We start from the raw sequence: 18957 nt of genomic DNA on the forward strand, positions 1-18957 counted from the left end.
AATGTAAGTATATTTTGCATCCAGTTCTTGAATATTGCATATTGTTTGTCTTTTTACTATTTTTATGTTTTATTAAGGATTTTTTTCATATGAACAGTAAGGAAAATTTAAGTATTAAAATATGATTATGTGACTCAGTATTCCATCTGGAACAGAAATCTCTCCAGTCTCTTTAGCAATATTTGCACACTATTGAAATTTCATAATGAAATGTGTACATAGTGGTACACCTAAAACTACACAATTAAAAGCAAATTAAGGGGCAATTTCAGTCACACTAACTGCCCACCAACTTCAGCCATTTTGTAGCTAAATAAACATAAATCTCAGTGAATATGATTATTAACCACTGCAGATTCATTCTCTTGGGACTTAAGAAAGTGCTCTGCTCATCCTAGGATCTCATTACTGGTATTATTAAGTGGACTTCTTTCTGAGCAAAATATAGAACAAGGGAAGATAGTTTCAATTTAAAGTTTTACTCCTACAACTCCCTAAAGATAATCTTATCAAGGCCCAATGAGCACTGCATAGATGAAATAAATGATCAAATTTTAGTCCTCATTTGATTTGATCTACCTGCAACTTTTGACACAGTTTATCATTCTGTCATGCAAGAAATACTCATTACACTTAGTTCTCAGGTCATCATACTTCTGTGTTCTCCTTCTAAATACTCATTACACTTAGTTCTCAGGTCATCATACTTCTGTGTTCTCCTTCTACTTCTCTTGCTGCTTGTTCTCAGCATTATTGCCACAATCCTTGAAATTTGAAGTGCTTCTAAATCAATAATTTGAACTCTTTCCTTACCCATCCACATTCACTCCGTGGTAATCTGTCTGGTCTGATGGATTTAAATGTTCTCTATTTCTGAATAACTCTTAATTTTGTATCTGATGACCCTTTCCCTCCCCCAAACTCCAGACCCATACATCCATACACCTATTCCACACCTTTTACTGGATGTTTACTGGGAATCTCCAGCAAAGTGAAATTCATGACAAACATTCCCAGTCTGATTCTCATGCCCCTTTCAAGTAAATGGCTGTAATCCAGCCTACAGCAAATCATGAAATAACATCCAATGTTTATCCTATCTTTCACATCATACCTGATTAATTAGCAAAATTGTCTTGGCTCTATATATAAAGTATATTGGAAGCTGACCAGATTTTCCCAACTCAGAGTTTCCACCTTACACTAAGCTCCTGTCCTCTCCACCTGTGTCATTACAGCAGTTACTGAATGCTCTTCCACTACCCAGTTGAGTCACTTTTCAACAGGGTACCAGAGTCATCCCAGTAAAATGCCATTTAAATCCTGTTATTCCACTGCTATGAACCATGCAGTGAATTCTCAAGTTAGTCAAAGCCTAAATTATCACAAAGATGTCCAAGCTATGTAAGTCATGAACTTCATCTCTCTGCTCCTGAACCCCGCTATTCTCCCCTTTAGTGCTTGCTATATCACAGCCATGCTTCCCCCCATTATCTTCCTAGAATGCCAAGAGCAGATTGATGACTTTTGCCATTGTTCTTCTGTATTTGGGGAATGCTTACTGAGGTATCTTCATAACTAGCTCCCTCACATTATCAGATTACAGTTTGTATCTTTTTACCACTTTTAGGGTTTTCACTTTCTACTGCACTGTGATTGGCCTCTCTTTCATTTCTTAGGCTCCTTTACTACATTATTATTTTCTCCAGTACAAGCTCATTTTGTTATTTTACAAACATCTCACTTCTGTATTTCACTTTATTTCGATCATCTTCCCTAGATGTGCTCTTCCCCACGTAATTTTAATGGGGAACATATCAGTTCATTCTTTATGTCATGTTCATTTGTAGATTTTCTATGAGGTCACTTAGGCTGCCTATTTTAAATGAATCACCTAGTACAAAATGAGAGCTATTTTATGGAAGGTGATATCTTTGAAAACTATGGAATCCAATGTAACTAAAAAGGGTCACCTCGGGAAGAAAGTTGCAAGCACCTGGATTCAATCTCAGTCTTGAGCTTGTCTCATTGTAATATTGATTTTCTTAATCATCCCCAACTTTTATCATTTATGAAAATCAGATCAGAATAAGTTAGAATGGCCATAGCTCAAATACCCTTAAAGAGTGTGATAGAAAGATCAAATGTGAGAAGGTATGGTTTAACAAACAAATGTGACTGTTGAGTCATTGCATTGATATTTCTTTCAGTTTCCAATATCTTACAGCAGCTAGATGTAAAAACCTAAAATAGTGGAATTGTACCCCATACCGAACTCTGAAACCTGTTCTACAGCTAATTGTTGTGCTCTGATTTGAAATTTATTGCTTTTTTGTATAAATGTTATTTATCACAAAAAGGAAAAAAGTCAATTGTAATGATAAAAAATACTTATTCCTTCTAGCCTCCTATATTCTGGAGCAGCTAGAAGGAAAATTCTGAAAGGATACTATGCTAGACCATGACAAACTCTGGGATCTGTCCTGAAACTACTTGTTGAAGAGTGCTCTGAAAATTATCACTTTTTTCTTTCTGTGTTTTGTATATATGTTATACAATAAAAACATTTACAAAAATCAAAGCAAAGGATTTTCATCACTCTGAGTCAAGTTCTGGCTTAGTGTTTTCCATGTATCATTTAATTTATTCCCTACAATACTCATCATAAGTAGGTTTACAGATTAATAGCAGTGAGTTTTAGATGGCCAAGTTAAGGTTTAATAAGCATAAAGAATTATGAAGTAACTGCTGTTGTTTTTTCTAGAGACCTCTTATTCAACCACTAAGCCACCTCTTTGTTATATGATATTAGGATGCTACTGGACTGCATGGTTCCTTCTCTTTTTGAACATAACTGTTAATTCATAACCAATATAATGAAATGTAGAGGATTCAGTTTTTATTCACAAATGTGTACCTCATAACTATAGGGTCAGAAAACTGTTTCCAACAATGATGAAATCATCTACTGGGTGATTCCTGCAATCTTACATTTGCAATCAATGCTGATATGAGCATAGAAACAATCCATTTCCCATGCACCCAGTATCAGAACACTTACCTGCAACTTTTACTGTCTCAACCTATGAAGGTGTACACTGTGGATCCAGGAAACTTATAACTGCTCCTTCTCCCCAGTGTACTGGATCCTTTAAGAACCTCAGGGGATCATAGCATTGAAAAGCTCTGAAAAAGTAATTAAACAAATTTTGGCTTATTTAGGAGAATGTGGCTCAAAGCAATAAAAGGGTAAATTTAAAAAAATTGATGATGATTCTGACATATTGGGAACCTATTTCTTAAGAAATATCTTTCTAGAACATTATTTAATTGTCATATAACTTTGAAGTATATCTTACATGTTCCATATAGACAAAAGATTTTCGAGTGCAGTCAATTACCTAGTCCAAGCTAAATTCAGAACTTCAGTACATTTAGGAATTCAATCCAAGATATTCAGATTATAATACTCAGGATACATCATGTTTACCATGCAAAACTTTAAGATGTATAATCTTTGACTATCTAAGTATGACTATATTGCTCTATATGTGGTTGTCACTTATCCTCATTTTCTATACAGGTAGATTTTGCACAATCTTATGCATTCTCACTCCCCATCAAATCATTACTCAATTTTGAAGTGAAAGGGCAGCTTCATATTGATGAGTGCCCTATTATCTTATCAAGTTTATCCATTATATATCAAAATGACAGTTATTGAGCACTTAGTATGGGCCAGACCCTCTTCTAACTGCTGTAGATTTTTCATCTCATTTTGCTGCTCTCAAAAGTCTTGTGAAATAAAATTAATTATAATTCCCATATAGAGATGAGTTATCTGAGACACAGAAAGGGTTGTTCAAACATTAGACAATGTTGCAAATGTGAAGACAGACAAAGCCAAGGCTCAAAACAATTTCTTCTAGCATGCTTCACCCATCCTATGCTCCAGACACACCACCAGGCAGTAAGGACAAAGGGTTGATCTAAAGTTTGCTCTCAAGCCTTGTTCTCAAGAAGGGTATATTTTATAGAACGAAAACAAATCTTGTGAACAAGTAAGTGCAATAGGCCATGATCAAATTATCATACTTGATCATGGGTGACAGGCCAAATAGGAGACCCAGCTAGGGGTAGAGGGGAAGATGTGTGCTATGAGGGTCTTGATGTGGGAAAAGGAAGCATGCATCCATCCTTACACACTGATTGGACACTGAACATGTGGTAGGAGGCTGTTTCTGGCAAAAGTGACCAGGATCAAAGCTGATAATTGGACAGAGGGTTGAGGAACTGACGGAAGTTTAGCAGATTTGTTAGGAGTACATAGTCTATGTATGGAAAGAGTACAGATGAGATGACATCACAGAATATTTTATTCCACACTCAGAATTGTTGATTGTTCCCTACACTTTCTGGAGTCAGAAAATTTTAATCCTCTTGTGCACGTCACAGCCAAGTTCAATAAAAATGAGAATAAATAGTCACCTAGTACATAGGCTAATGCTTGAAAAATACAGACAATTTGCATTTCTTAATAGAATGGGCTTGTGACAGAGGCAGTTTTCAATTAAGCATCAGATTATCTTTTAATGTACAAAAGCTGTTTGGAACCATGAGTTAGAAATCACTGGCCTGCATGCTTTGGGTGGAGTCAAACCTGAGACAGCAGTGTTGCAGTGGGGACAGCACAGGTCAGGCAGATGACATGGGCTTAAGTTTTGTCTCACTGTTCACCAGCTGTGGTACTTTTTAGTAGCGATTTAATCTTTTTAAACCTCAGTTGCCTGTGTTTAAAAGAACAAGAAGAATTATACTATCTATATGGAGATTTTGTAAATATTAAAAGTGATGATGTTTTAAAACTACTTAGCAGAGGGTTTGAAGCATGGGCAACATTTATAAATCAGTGGTTTAATTCAGAAACATCAAGCCCCACCTAACAGATGACTGAAATTTCAGCTCTGGGGCCTCACTCCTTACAGTTAGAATTCATTTGATCAGGTCTGTCCAAGGAATCTCCTATCTGCCAGAATGTCAACTATTAATTAGATTGACAGCAGCAGAATCTTTTCAAACAGTTTGCATTCCAAGTGTACAAGATTTAATGAATTTTTCATGGCTTTTACAGTATGGGGAAAGGTCTAACAAGGAAATTAAACAAAAATGTTCATTCATAAAGCTGGAAAAATCTTATTTGTGCTGGATTAAAACTATTATGTACTACACAAAAGCCATGTTCTCTTAACCCTTATCAAATCTCGTGGGGGCAAGCCTTTCGTAGGGTGAAATTTCTTGATTATATTGTTTCCATGGTGCTGTGATCCACTCATTCAATGTGGGTCTCCATCAGACAGGACTCCTGAAAAGAGCTGACACAGGGGAACTTTTGAGAGAAACCTCAGAAATAGGCATTTGCAGATGCTAAGTAGAGAAGATGAAACTTGTTTGCCCCAGAGAAGCTAAGTGAGGAAACTCTGATAATGAAGAATTGCTGGATCAGAAGATGAAAACAGTGATGCACCAAAAAGTAGGACCAGCAGATGTCAACCAAATGCCCTTCCAGCTGACAGACAAGGCTCAGACACCACCAGCCTTCTTTCAGAATCATAGTATCTTTCTCTCAATGCCTTAATTCAGATATTTTCTTGGTCTTAGAACTGTAAACTTTAACTCCATATATCCCCCTTAGAAAAGCTAATCCATTTCTGGTATATTGCCTTCCAGCAACATTAGCAAACTGACACATTATTTGATAAGGTTCAAAAAGTTTTGTTTGGATACCATGATACCAAATTCAGAGATGTATTTAGTTATAATTGCTTTTCACATAATTTGTTGAGCTTTGATGACATCAAATGAAAATATAATATATTTCCATGTATACTGCACACATGTATATTTAGATATACATTTGAAGATTAATAAACACGTAGACATTCATGTACCTTTAATGTGCTGATATTTTCCATTTTCCCTTTTGGATCTATTCCTACATTTTTTCTTTCTACTTTCCTCTTCAGAATATTAACTTGTACGTACATTACTACATTTAGACCATGTAAGGGGCAATAAAAATGAAAGAAAGCCTAAGGTCGGAGTACTTAATTCCAGTAACAAAAATGATACTGAGAGCCACATGTACCTCTTTCCCAAGGCCTCAGTTTTGGTCCTTCTGTCCTCAGTACAAAATCTCTATAGTTATTGTAACTCTTCTTCACTATTGATCCTTCAGGCCTAGATGTAGCAACATTCTGTAGCAAAGGACTATTGTATATGTACAGTTTTCCCATACTTTGTTCATACCTTTGTAACTGGTACCTTTACTAATTCTCCTTAATTTAATCAATTTAAGTGGCCTGTGTGTCCTGACAGAACTTTGACAGATGTAACAATTGGTATTTGGAATCAATTCCTCAAGTGGTGTTCCTTGGATTAATTTGCTAACAGATTTAAGGAATATGCTGAAAATCTCTTGTTGGGCAAACAGGACACTGGGAATGCATGGCATATGGCATATGATGACATTAAGATAATTTAAATTATTTTCAGTAATGTCAATTTATGAAGTGTATATAGAGAACAAGGTCTGAAAGACCATTTGGTTATTTTCCAGACTTACTACCATGATAATATTGATTATATAAATTAGGGGGCTTCTAATTGAAAACTAATAATATTCCATTGAGAATTTGAAAAGGAAGTTAGAATGCTCCACTTGCAACACTTGAGGAGTTTCTAATTTATAGTAGTCCTTTAGGGAAGATTTGTTTTTGGTTCAAGCCAGGACCTGATTGTGCAAAATATTAATACCAATTATGTTCTAAAATTGCCACAGGTATTATGGTAGTCTGAGAGAATTGGTCAAAGGAAGAGTTAGGACCTTGAAATATGTACTAGAGTTATTGGGCAGTCATGGATAATACTAACAACAACAACAGCAAAACGTTCTGAGCAGGTAGTCCCCTAACTTTCCCTTACCTGAGGGAAGTAACTTTACTCTGGAAAGGCTTTCAATGACTGCATTTCATGAGTTGCATGATAAGCTTATGTAAACCTTTCAGCAGCCAACACCACAACTCCATTTTTCTCATAGAATGAGAGTCAAATATCAACTATCACAGATAAAGAAATTCAACCTGTACTTAAAGGATATATACACTAAAAATTTATAGGACCTCAATAATATATATTGACAGGTTTGGAAAATGCATAAGATTCATTTAGTGTGGTGATATGTCATATAGGATGAACAATAGTACTTGATCAAGCTGAATTTATCAACACACCTGTACCTGTCCAGGATTCATGGACTAAATGCATTTACTCAAATACTTGGGGGTACCTTAATAGTTTGTTTGCCAGATTTCCTCTTTAGTTCCTGCAGCAAAGATAACCAGGAGATTTTGACTTCAAATGACACAGAGAACAGAAGAACGTTTTTTTCTTTTTGAGTATATGTTAAACTCCCACTTTTCCTACAAATATAGTGGCAGTCACATTCACTTCTTAATCAAAGTCATAGTTTTGGTTCCCTGTCATTATACAGTGTAGAGGGAAATTGATCATTTCACAGATTACCGAATGTTATGTTGGTTAATTTTCATGGAAAGAAAATTCTTTTCATGTTTTTTTTTCTGCACTTTGCCCTGGTTCATGGGCAGTGGATAATGAGTTGAAGCATTGGTCATATATTCAAAAAATAAATATTGAAAAATGAGTGGTAAGACTGGCAGAGTAATATGTATGGCAAGAGTTCATTGCACATAAGCCCATACTATGAAGTTCATTCAACTCCCTTGTAAATGCCCACAAAAAGGAACTCACAGAAGGAGAATTTAAAAATCATGCAGACAATAAGATTCATCCATCAATGTTAATCAAGTATTCCCTCATCCAAACTAGTGTTTGCATAATTGATGCAAACTGATCATGACAGTAGGGTTGAAGGTCATTTATATTCAAAAAGCATAAATCTATGTTCATCAAATCTGTTCTAGTCACCACACAGCTGAGTGCCCAAATTGCCAATATCAGAGACTAATCATATAATCCTCAGTATGCCCAATTCCTTTGAGGAAGAGCCAGTCATTTGTCAGTTGGATGGACTGATCTCACCCATTATGCTGAGCAATGTTTTTTTTCCATAGGGTTAAACAAAAATGTTGGATATGTATTTTCTTTCCCTTTGCTTGCCATTTTTATAAAAACTAACATTTATTTATAGAATGCATTAATTTTAAACATGATATCACACACACCATAATTTCTGAAGAAGAGAAACATACTATAGAAAAGAGAGAGCAATGAAGAACACAACATTTTTACAGATTTTATAACATCACCCAGAAGCAGATGGCCTAATAGAATGCTTCAGTTGCTATCTCAGAGATGTTATGCTGACAGTGGGAAGACAACATCCTATGAGATTGAAGTAGTAGTGTAATATAATACAAGATATGTCACATATGTTAATTAAAGGTTAACATTTGATTCCATCTCCCCAATATCCAGAGCAGCTTGGTGTAGAACACAAGGCATGAATGTGGGAGTGGGTCCTTTGACTATTAACCAAGTAAGTCCAATATAGGAAATTTTACTTTTTGATCCCTCAACCTTGGGTTCATGGAATCAAAGTTTCTAGTATGAAAAGAGTAGATGTTTCTAATTGAGCATGCAGCCATATGGTTGAGGAATTGGAAGCTATAACTACACCTTGGCTCTTTTGGGGACCTTGTACTGTGGAAACATCAGATCGAGTCTTGATGATTGATTTCACTTACAAAGAAGAAAATTAGTTGCTTCTCAGAAAGTGTTTAAGAATGAACATATTTGGAACCCTAGGATTTCAATGGGACGTCCTTTATAAAAACTTTATTTCCTAATAGCCCTTGTCAAAGGCAAAAGTGTGACAACTCATAAAGAAATAAAAAGAAAACACGAGACACAAGGGCTCAGATCTCACAAGAATAAAAGTTTAGATTACCCAAAGAAAAGTAACTCCATCCACTTCAGGTGATGGTAGACAAAAAAAAAGAAAGTGGTTTTGGGTTGCAGAAAATGAATTTCTGATTGCAAATTTGTGCTTAAGCTACAGTTAAGAGTTTAGTTATAATAGTATTTACTGTAGTTGTAGATTGTTGTCTAAGTCTGAACTAATTACTAAATACTTTAATTCATATATCTTCTGTTAACAGACATAATAGTTACTGTAAAGACAGAAACCTATACAATATGATTCATGGGACATCAAGAGGTCTCTCTGGTATGGAATCTCTCCTTGTTATGAAGTTATAGATGGTCACACCAGCAATAATATATATATGTATATAAATATTATTGATATTATTTCATGTCCAGGGGGTATCATTACATAGAAAGCATAAATTTAACTGGAATATGTTTAATGCTCTCTGTATTAAACTTATAACCTAAACTGAAATGAAATCTTCTTGGGTCCTATACATATTTTCTATTGATGAATTACATTTCCTTAGGATATTAAAATTTAATTAAACATTTAATGCAGGTGATTTTTTTAACTGTTCAAGTACTTACCGAAGACAAAGCATTGTAATTTCACTGAAGACAGAACATGTTACTAACTGATCAATTAAGCCTAATTAAAATCATAATTCTGTAGGCCTAGTTAATTTGTTCATTATATCTCTATCTTGTGTTCTAAGTTCCTATGGTTAGACTCTTTCTTGAAATTAAGGTAACCTTTCAATAGAAAAACAAGAATATTCTACTACACCACCTAAGATTATAAATGTGGACACTCAAATTTTTTCTTCTCATTTGTAGAATGCAATAGCTCTTCTCCTAAAGTAAATAAAATCCAAATAGTGTGTTAAATGGTTGATTTTTCTTTTTATAGTTAATATTTAGACATCAATATAAATCCATTATTTTAAACATGTTTTAGTCTTTTTGCCATATGCTTCCCTTGAAAATAATTTACTTTCAATTCTCACCTAGCATCAGTTAGTGTAATTTTGAAAAAGATAGAATTAGGGTTTAACTTAATTGTCTTAACTATACACTTTTAACTACAGCCATGGCTACTATGAGTGAATTCTTTTGTTATTTTGAGCACAAGGTTTAGTCAAGAACAATAAGGAAAAGCAGTGGTTAATTTGAATTTTGTCAGAATTTCACAGTTCTTATTATGTCCTAGGGACTGAAGGAAAAAAAACATAGTGGGATCCCTAGAAACCAAATAAAAATTGGAAAGTTAAACTAATGAAAAAATGTTCATGCTTACGAATGCAAATATAAGCATAAAAGTGGAGTATATTCAAAGGACAGAAATGGTTTACTTTAGAAGACTGATTAAATCTTCAGGAGAAAGAAATTAGGGTTAATTTTACAAAGAGGGGATATCATGCACAAAGAGGCTTTTCAAAATTGAACAAGAGGTTCTAAAGCAGATAAATTGGAAGAATGCATTTGGAAAGTACTTTTTCTTGTGAAATTGAATGGAAGTCATATGGATTTCCTTATTATTTATGGATATACTATATACATATTTGTTGCAGGTGCTTGCACATATACTCAGTAATTCCTCAAGTCCCCTCATTTTCAATGCCTTGAAGCCTTAGTCACTGTTTTATTCAAGGAGATGCACGATTTCCTGTTATGCACACTTAATAAGGCTCCAATTATAATAAAATGCATAACAATACTAGTTAACAGATTTTGAGTGCTACACTTGCCCCAGGAAGGAGGATAGGCAAGGAAAGTAAGGCAGAGATTGATGAAGTGAGTTGCATTAGACCTCTCCACTGGTGGTTGGTGGAGTTAGGCATCCATTACTGTTTCTGTTACCACTAGGTATATAACCCCTGATAGTGCACTATGATGTGTGTCAACTAGAAACTAAGTGTTATTATCATTTGTTGGATTTTCATCACTCCTAAAAAACATTAAAATAGCTCTTATTTACTTGAGAACTTCTAAACAGCTCTTTGGAGGATTTAGAAAGGACCTCAGTAAAACACTTTTCTGCTGTTCTTGATGAAAACAAGTCTGTGTCTTTGTTTCTTTCTCCTTATTTCTTTTCCATCCTTCCCTTATCCATGACGTTCCTATTTTGGAAATTTTATTCTATGAGTTCAGAGAATTATTAGATTTGAAAAGACGTGATTTTACTAAAAATACAGGAATCAAACATATTAAATAATATTCAATATTAAAATTTATTTAATTATTATTATACTATATTTTAATATATTCAATACTATTTGAAATAAGATATTTTGTGTAATAATAACTTCATCTTCTTGTTTCAAAACTGTCTTCCTAAGAATCTACAAACTTTCTGGAGCCAGTGTGTTCACTTTAGTGCAACTTTCTACTGGTATGCAAATTATCTGAGATCATAAAAAATGTCTGTTATATTTATCCATGTATATCTAGCTCTGGTATTAACTAGATTATCAAAAATATATTTTTGAAATGAGGAAGCAAAAAAGAAAGTAAAAGAGAATGAGGAAAAGAATGAATGATTGAAAGCTTCTATTTTTCTATGGTATCTGTGCCTGCCTCACGGTTTCCTCATTATTTCATAACTTTCTCAATTTTTGCTTTTAAACTGTTAAGATCTGGAAGAAATGAGCCATACATATCAACACTGTGCAAAAACCAAGAGTAAAGAGACATAAGTTAGGGGTTAATGGCTTTCTGTGAATAGATTTTAACTTGTCTAGAAAGTGTCCCACCCTGATTTGTGGGACAATATGGATTCACCATGAAGACATCATGTTAAGTAATGTAAGAGAGGCACAAAAGGACAAATATCACATGATCTCACTAATGTGAAATAATTAGAATGAGCAAATTCAGAGTAATAATTTAGAATATAGGTGAATAGGGTCTGGCAGAGCATGCAGAATTTCTACTGGGGTTGATTGTAAAGTTTTGGTAATGGTTGGTGGTGATTATAGTCCAACTTTGTGAATGTCATTAACAGCTCTGAATCACATATGCAAATCTAGTTAAAAGGGGAAATTGTAGGTTGTCTATAGGTTACTAGAATTAAAACTAAATGACAAACATGGCTGTATAACAAAATCAACACTGTTGCATATCTCAAAAATATTACTACTAGTTAAAAATATCTGCACTGTGGCCATTACACGTCACGATTTTTTCCTGAAATATCAGGTTCAGGAAGATAAGATTTTACATGAGGCAGGACTGTAATTTTTGTACAAGAAACCATCTGGTGTTGAAGGCAATACAATACTAGAGTTCCTGGATCAATTGAACCCCTTTTCTTCATTACTTCTAAATGTGAGCAATTCTAATTCCTAAAACCAAGAGGAATTTTCTGGTTTTAGGCAAGCGCTGATATTTTACATTGTACCTTTCATAGGATACTTGTTTCATTTGGTGGACAGCTTATACTCTAGTTGTAGGACTCATGAAGAGGTGTCTCTCTTTACCCAGAAATTGTCTTATTCATTGATTTTTGCTCTTTCTTTTTCTTTAATACAACCACTTAATGTCATAAATTTCCCTCTCAGTACTGCATTTGCTGCATCCCAAAAATTTTGATATGTTGTGTTTTTATTTTCAATTACCTTGAGATATTTCCTGATTTGTCTTGCAATTTCTTCCTTGACCTCCTGGTTGTTTAAGAGTGCGTTGTTTGGACGTTATATATTTGTGAATATTCTGGCCCTCTGCCTTTTATAGATTTCCACCTTCATTCAATTATGATCTAAGAAAGAGTTTTGTATAATTTCAATATTTTTAAATTTATTGAGTCTTGCTCTGTGACACAGCATATGATCTATTCTTGAGAATGATCCTTGAGCACTGGAAAAAATATGTACCTTTCTGTGTGGGGTGTAATTTTCTGTAAATATCTGTTAAATCTAGTTTATTTATCATGTTATTCAAAACCTCTGTTTCCTTGTTGATCCTCTGTTTAGATGTTCTATCCATTGATAAGAGCATGAACTTGAACCTTCCAAATATTATGGTGGATGTATCTACTTCTCCCATCAGTGTTGTTAGTGTTTGCCTCATGAATTTCAGGCACTATGGCTTGGTGAATAAGTATTTTGATTGTTTTGTTTTCCTAATGAATAGTCATATTGACTTGATAAGATAAAGATGCCCTCAGGAACCAATCAGATGTAAAAGGATTGAATCAGTCATCAATAAGTTCCAAAAAATACAAAAGAAAATTTCAGAACCAGATGAATTTACAGGTAAAATTTTACTGAGTATTAAAGAAAGACTTAGTACCAATCATACTCAAACTCTTCAAAAATTAAAAAAAAATTTTGAGAAAGATCCATACACATACAGTCCAACAATATTATGCAATCAGTGGAACATAATATCATCTCATGGTTGTGTATCATTCACCATGATCATTACTTATAATATTTGCCTTACTCCAGGAAAAGAAATGAAAGAAAAAAAAAAGCAATCATACATACCATACCCCATACTCCTCCCTCTCATTGACATGCAGTATATCAATCTACCAAATTTTTACCCTTTATCTCACACATTATTTATTTTTATCCTTATTTTATAAGCTCATATGTTCATATGTTGGAAAAAGAAACATATGTTTCAAGTTCTACCAACCTCACAGTCACTTATAAATGTTACCTAGTTATACAGTATTCATTAAGAATGAAGGTTACTGGAACACAGATCAATAGTTTTGGGTGCTTCCCTCTTGCCCCTTCAATACATCATAAATGGAAAAGAGATGTCTATAAATGTATAAAAATAATCGCCAGTATAGCTTCTCAACTCTGTTTGAAATCTCTCAGCAACTGTGACTTTATTTTATCTCTCTTCTGCCATTTGGTCAAGAATGTTTTCTCATTCCAATGATGTTGGGTCCTCACTGATCCTTAGAAGTCAGGTGCCATGCTGCCAGTAAGATTTACACACTTGGAAGTCATGGCCCACATAAAGAAGAGGCAGTGAGTTCACCTACAAACTTGTCTGAGAAAGAGAGAGGCCACATCTGAGCAACAAAAGAGGTTCTCTGGGGATGACTCTTAAGCATAATTATAAGTAGACATAGCTTCTTCTTTTAAAAAGTAAGTTTCATAGGGGAAAACAGCAAGGTTGAGAGCTAAGCTTATTGAATTGGTTGTCTCGAATACTTGCAAGAATATCAGGGATTCCTCAGTGGGATACAGTTAATATTTCCTCTTTTTCACCCATTCCTACAAGGGGACTTTACAAATATTTTGCTATTCTTGGCCCAAATTACTCTGGGTTATAGCAAGGCAACACACTAGCCTGTATAAACCAACAAGATCTCATGTCCTATTATAGATTACATAATTATCATGTTCAAGCAAACAGGTTATAGAAATTGAATTAGACAATATGCTATCCAAATAAAATTGAAGAGGAAGGAAAGCTACCTAACAGATTATATGAAGAAAACATCACCATAATACCAAATCCAGAGAAAAGTACTACAAGAAATAAAATTACAGACCAAACACTTTAATGAATATAGCTGCAAAAATCCTCAAAAAATACTTGCAAATTGAATCCAGCAACATATTTAAAAAATTACGTCCCATGACCAAGTGTTATTTATTCTTATTATGCAAGTCTGGCTCAACACACAAAAAATAACATAATACACCATATCAGCCAGTTAAATATGAAAAAAACACATGATCATCTGAATTGAGGCAGGTAAGGCATTTGACAAAATTCAGCATCCTTTCATGATGGAAATACTTCAAAGAATGTGAACATGATAAAGGGAATATATGAGAAACACACAGCTGACATCATTCTCAATGGGGAAAGACTGAAAACTTTCCCTCTAAGATCAGGAACAAGACAAGAATGTTCATTGTCACCATTGTTATTTGACATAGTGCTGGAAGTTCAAACCAAAGCAATTAGACAAGGAAAAAAAATCAGAAAGGAAGAAGTAAAACTTTACTGTTTGCAGTGACTGATACTATATGTTGAAAATCCTGAAAAAACTACAGCAAACATGCTACAGCTGATAAGTGAGTACAGTAAAGTGGCAGTTTACAAGATCAGCACTCCAAAAACAGTAAAGCTTCCATACACAAGTGATGAACAATCTGAGGAGGAAAACAAGAAAAAAAATCCATTTACAGTAGCAATCAAAAGAATAAAATATTTAGGAATAAATTTAACTTTCAAGAATAGAAAAGACCTATACACAGAAAACTGCAAGAAAATGCTAAAAGAAATCACAAAAGACCTAAACGAATGGAAGGGCAACCCATGTTCATGGACTGGAAGACTAAATATAGTTAAGATGTCAATTCTACCTGAATTATTTGTAGATTCAGTGCAATACCAATTATAATCACAATAACTTACTTTGCAGAAATAGAAAAACTAATAACCAAATTTATTTGGAAGGGCAGGATGCCCAGAACAGCTAAAAATGTATTGAGAAAGAAAAGTGAAGTGGGAGGTCTCACTTTACCTGACTTTAAAGTATATTCAAAACTACAGTGGTAATAAAAAAGAAAGAAAGAAAGAAAAAACTACAGTGGTCAAAACATCATGGTGCAGGCATCATGATAGATATATTGCCCAACAGAATCAAACTGAGTTTTCAGAAATAGACCTCCTCATTCATAGATCAGTTGATCCACAGATCATAAATTGATAAAGTGGTCAAGCCATCCCACCTGGGACAGAACAGCTTCTCCAATAAATAGTGCTTAGAGAACTGAATATTCATGTGTAAAGGAATGAATAAGGATCCATGACTCATACTTTATAGAAAAATGAACTCAAAATGGATCAAAGATTTAAACATTAGAGATAAAGTGCTAAAACTGTTCAAATAAACTATAGGGAAATATCTTATAAATGTTGTAATAGAAGATGATTTCTAAGACTTTACACTCAAAGCAGGAGTACTGAAAACAGAAATAGATCAATGAAAACTTCTCAAAATTAAACTTCCTTGAAATGCATTCAAGGAACTTTGTCAGGAAGGTAAAAAGGAAGCCTATGCAATGGGAGACTATATCTGGAAATCACATATCAGATAATTGTTTACTATCCAGAATATGTAAAGAGATTCTTCAATTCAAGAATAAAAATACAAACAACACATTTTAAAAATGGGCAAATGACATGAACAAACACTTTTCAGAAGAAGAGAAACAGATTACTAAGAAGCACATGAAAAGACACTCACCTTCACTGGCTATTAGAGAAATGCAAATCAAAACTACAATGAGACATCATCCCATACCCAAGAGAATGGCTATTAACAAAAAAATAGAAAACAATAAGTGCTGGAGAGAATGTGGAGAAGTGCCTTTATCCTCTGTTGTGGGAATGTAGAATGTTACAACTGCTCTGAAAGGCAGTTTGATGGTTTCTCAGGAAGCTAAGTATAGAATTGTCATATGATCCCATAATCCTAATACTAGGTATATATTCAGAGGAACTGAAGGTAAGAAAACAAGTGGACATTTGCAGACAGATGTTTATAGCAGCATTATTTATGATTGCCAAGAGATTGAAACAGCCCAAATGACCATCAAAAGAAGAGTGAGTAAAGAACCTGTGGATACACACATACAATGGAACACTATAATAGCAATAAAACAGAATAAAGTCATGAAACATTTATGATGTGAATGAATCTTGATGATATGAGTGAAATTAGCCAGAAACAAAGGACAAATACTGTATAGTCTCATTAAAATGAACTAATATTAATGACTGAACCTTGAGAGTTTTATACAGATTATGAGGACATAGAAAGAGGGTTGAGATTAGGCATTTGATGCTAAAAGACTAGAGATGGTGAAACAGAACTGACTACAACATTTTAGAAATGGATAGCAAAATACTACTTGATCATAGCACAGTAATATAAGTATATTGAATGAAGTTGAATGTGAGTATGGCTGAGGGAAAAGGGCTGGGGGCAGAAATGAAACCAGGAGGAAAGGTGGAGGATAAAGACTGAGATGGTATAACTTAGGACCATCTAGAGGAAACAATAATGGCAATACAATGCACAAATATAAAACTGTTTTTCTGAGAGAGAACAAATCAATGTCAACATTGGAAGGGTTTGAAAGTGGATGGTATACAGGAATATGTATAATCAATGCAAGCTAGGGTCTATAGTCAGCAGTAACATTGTAATATGCTTCCACTGAATGTGACAAAAGCATTCTGCCAAAATTAAATGTCAACAGGCAGGGGGCATGGGGGTGGGGTGTTGGTTCTATGCAGAAGAAAAGGAACTGTCTTCCTTGACATTATGGTGGCAAAGACACTTGTATTTCCTTAGGTTGAATTGTATGATGTGTGAATAAAATTGTTTGAAAATGAACAGAGAGAGGGTCCTGAGTTTGAGTCCTGGTGCCTGCCCATGCAAAAAAAATGAACCTGAACAAGCAAGTGCTAGAGAAAATGATGTGGAGAAAGAGATGTACCTATTCACTGTTGGTGGTGAAGCTGAGAGGTGCAGCCCCTCCAGAGTGCAGTGCAGTGTCTTCACAAAAGGCTAGGCATAGGGTTATCATATTGTGTGGGAACACCATTGTGAGGTATATTCCTGTTTGAACTGAGAGTGGGGACAGGAATGGACATTTGCACACTGCTGTTTATGGCAGCAGTGTTAATGATTCTCAATGGATGGTGGTGGCCTAAGAGTACAATGACTGAGAAATGGAAGGGGAACTGTGGTGTTTACATACAATGAAATACTGAGTGACTGCAAGAATGAATGAAGTTGTGAAGCATACAAATTAGTGCATGAACTTTTAGGGCAGTAGTTTGAATACGTCAGAAACAAAATGAAAATACTATCAGGCCTGATATGGACCAACTATAAGATATAATTTCAGAGAATTGAATTTGAGAGAATGGATTATAGGTTTGGTACTGTTGTAAAGGCTCCTAGATTATAAATACTTACAACACTCACATATATTTAGGAGTTGTAAGTGATATTTCTAAATTCTGTGATAATGACCTCTTGGTATACAAACTGGTTGTTCTCTGAAAATCAGATATTTATGTGACACCTGATACTCAGATTTTGAGCACTGAGCTCCAAAAGTCACCATTACCCCTTCAGGAACAATTTAAAAGCTGAAGAAGTGATCAGACCTTGTCTAGAGATATGAATGAAGCTGATCTGGATAGGAATGATGTGAACCATAAAACTTGGTAAAGGATGATATGGCCCACATTTTCAAACTGTGACCTCTGGAGGATTAAAGGAACACATTAATTATATGGTATCTTGCATAGGGTTTGAGTTCTTGCTGTTTTAAAAGGTAGGTGTGATGCCCTAATATATCCCAGAGTAATTTCAACCGAGAATTAAGATGCATTTGCAAAATCCTCTTGGGGGCCGGAGGAGAAAAAAATGGAAATATTAAACTTCCCCATCTGGGGAATTCCTGATATTCTTACAAGCAATAGAGACAACCAATTCAACAGATTAAGCACCCAATCTTAATAAGTTATGAATCTTCTTCCTGCAAAGGACAAGCTAAGCCTACTTATAATTATGCCTAAGAGTCACCCTCAGAAAATCTCTTTTGTTGCTCAGATGTGGTCTTTTTCTCTAAGCCAACTGTGCAAGTGAACTCTCTGAGAGAAATGAGACAAAATAAAATCTCAATGGTGGGAAGATTTCAAATGGAGGCAACAGGATATTCTGGAAGTTATTCTTTTGCATCATATAGATATTCATTTTTAGTTTATGGGGTATTGAAGTGGCTAGATGAAAGTATCTGAAACTTCTGAAATGTGTTCCGGTAGCTTTGATTCTTGAAGAGAACTATATAACCATACAGATTTTAAAAGTGACTGTGTGTGACTGTGAAATTCTGGATTCAAACTCAGTCTTGATCTTGCCTCATTCTAATATTCTTTGATTTTCTTAATGATCCCCAAATTTCATCATTATAAAAATCTGATAAG

The sequence above is a fragment of the Tamandua tetradactyla genome, chromosome 4 (assembly GCF_023851605.1).
Source record: "Tamandua tetradactyla isolate mTamTet1 chromosome 4, mTamTet1.pri, whole genome shotgun sequence".
In the NCBI taxonomy this organism is placed as follows: domain Eukaryota; kingdom Metazoa; phylum Chordata; class Mammalia; order Pilosa; family Myrmecophagidae; genus Tamandua; species Tamandua tetradactyla.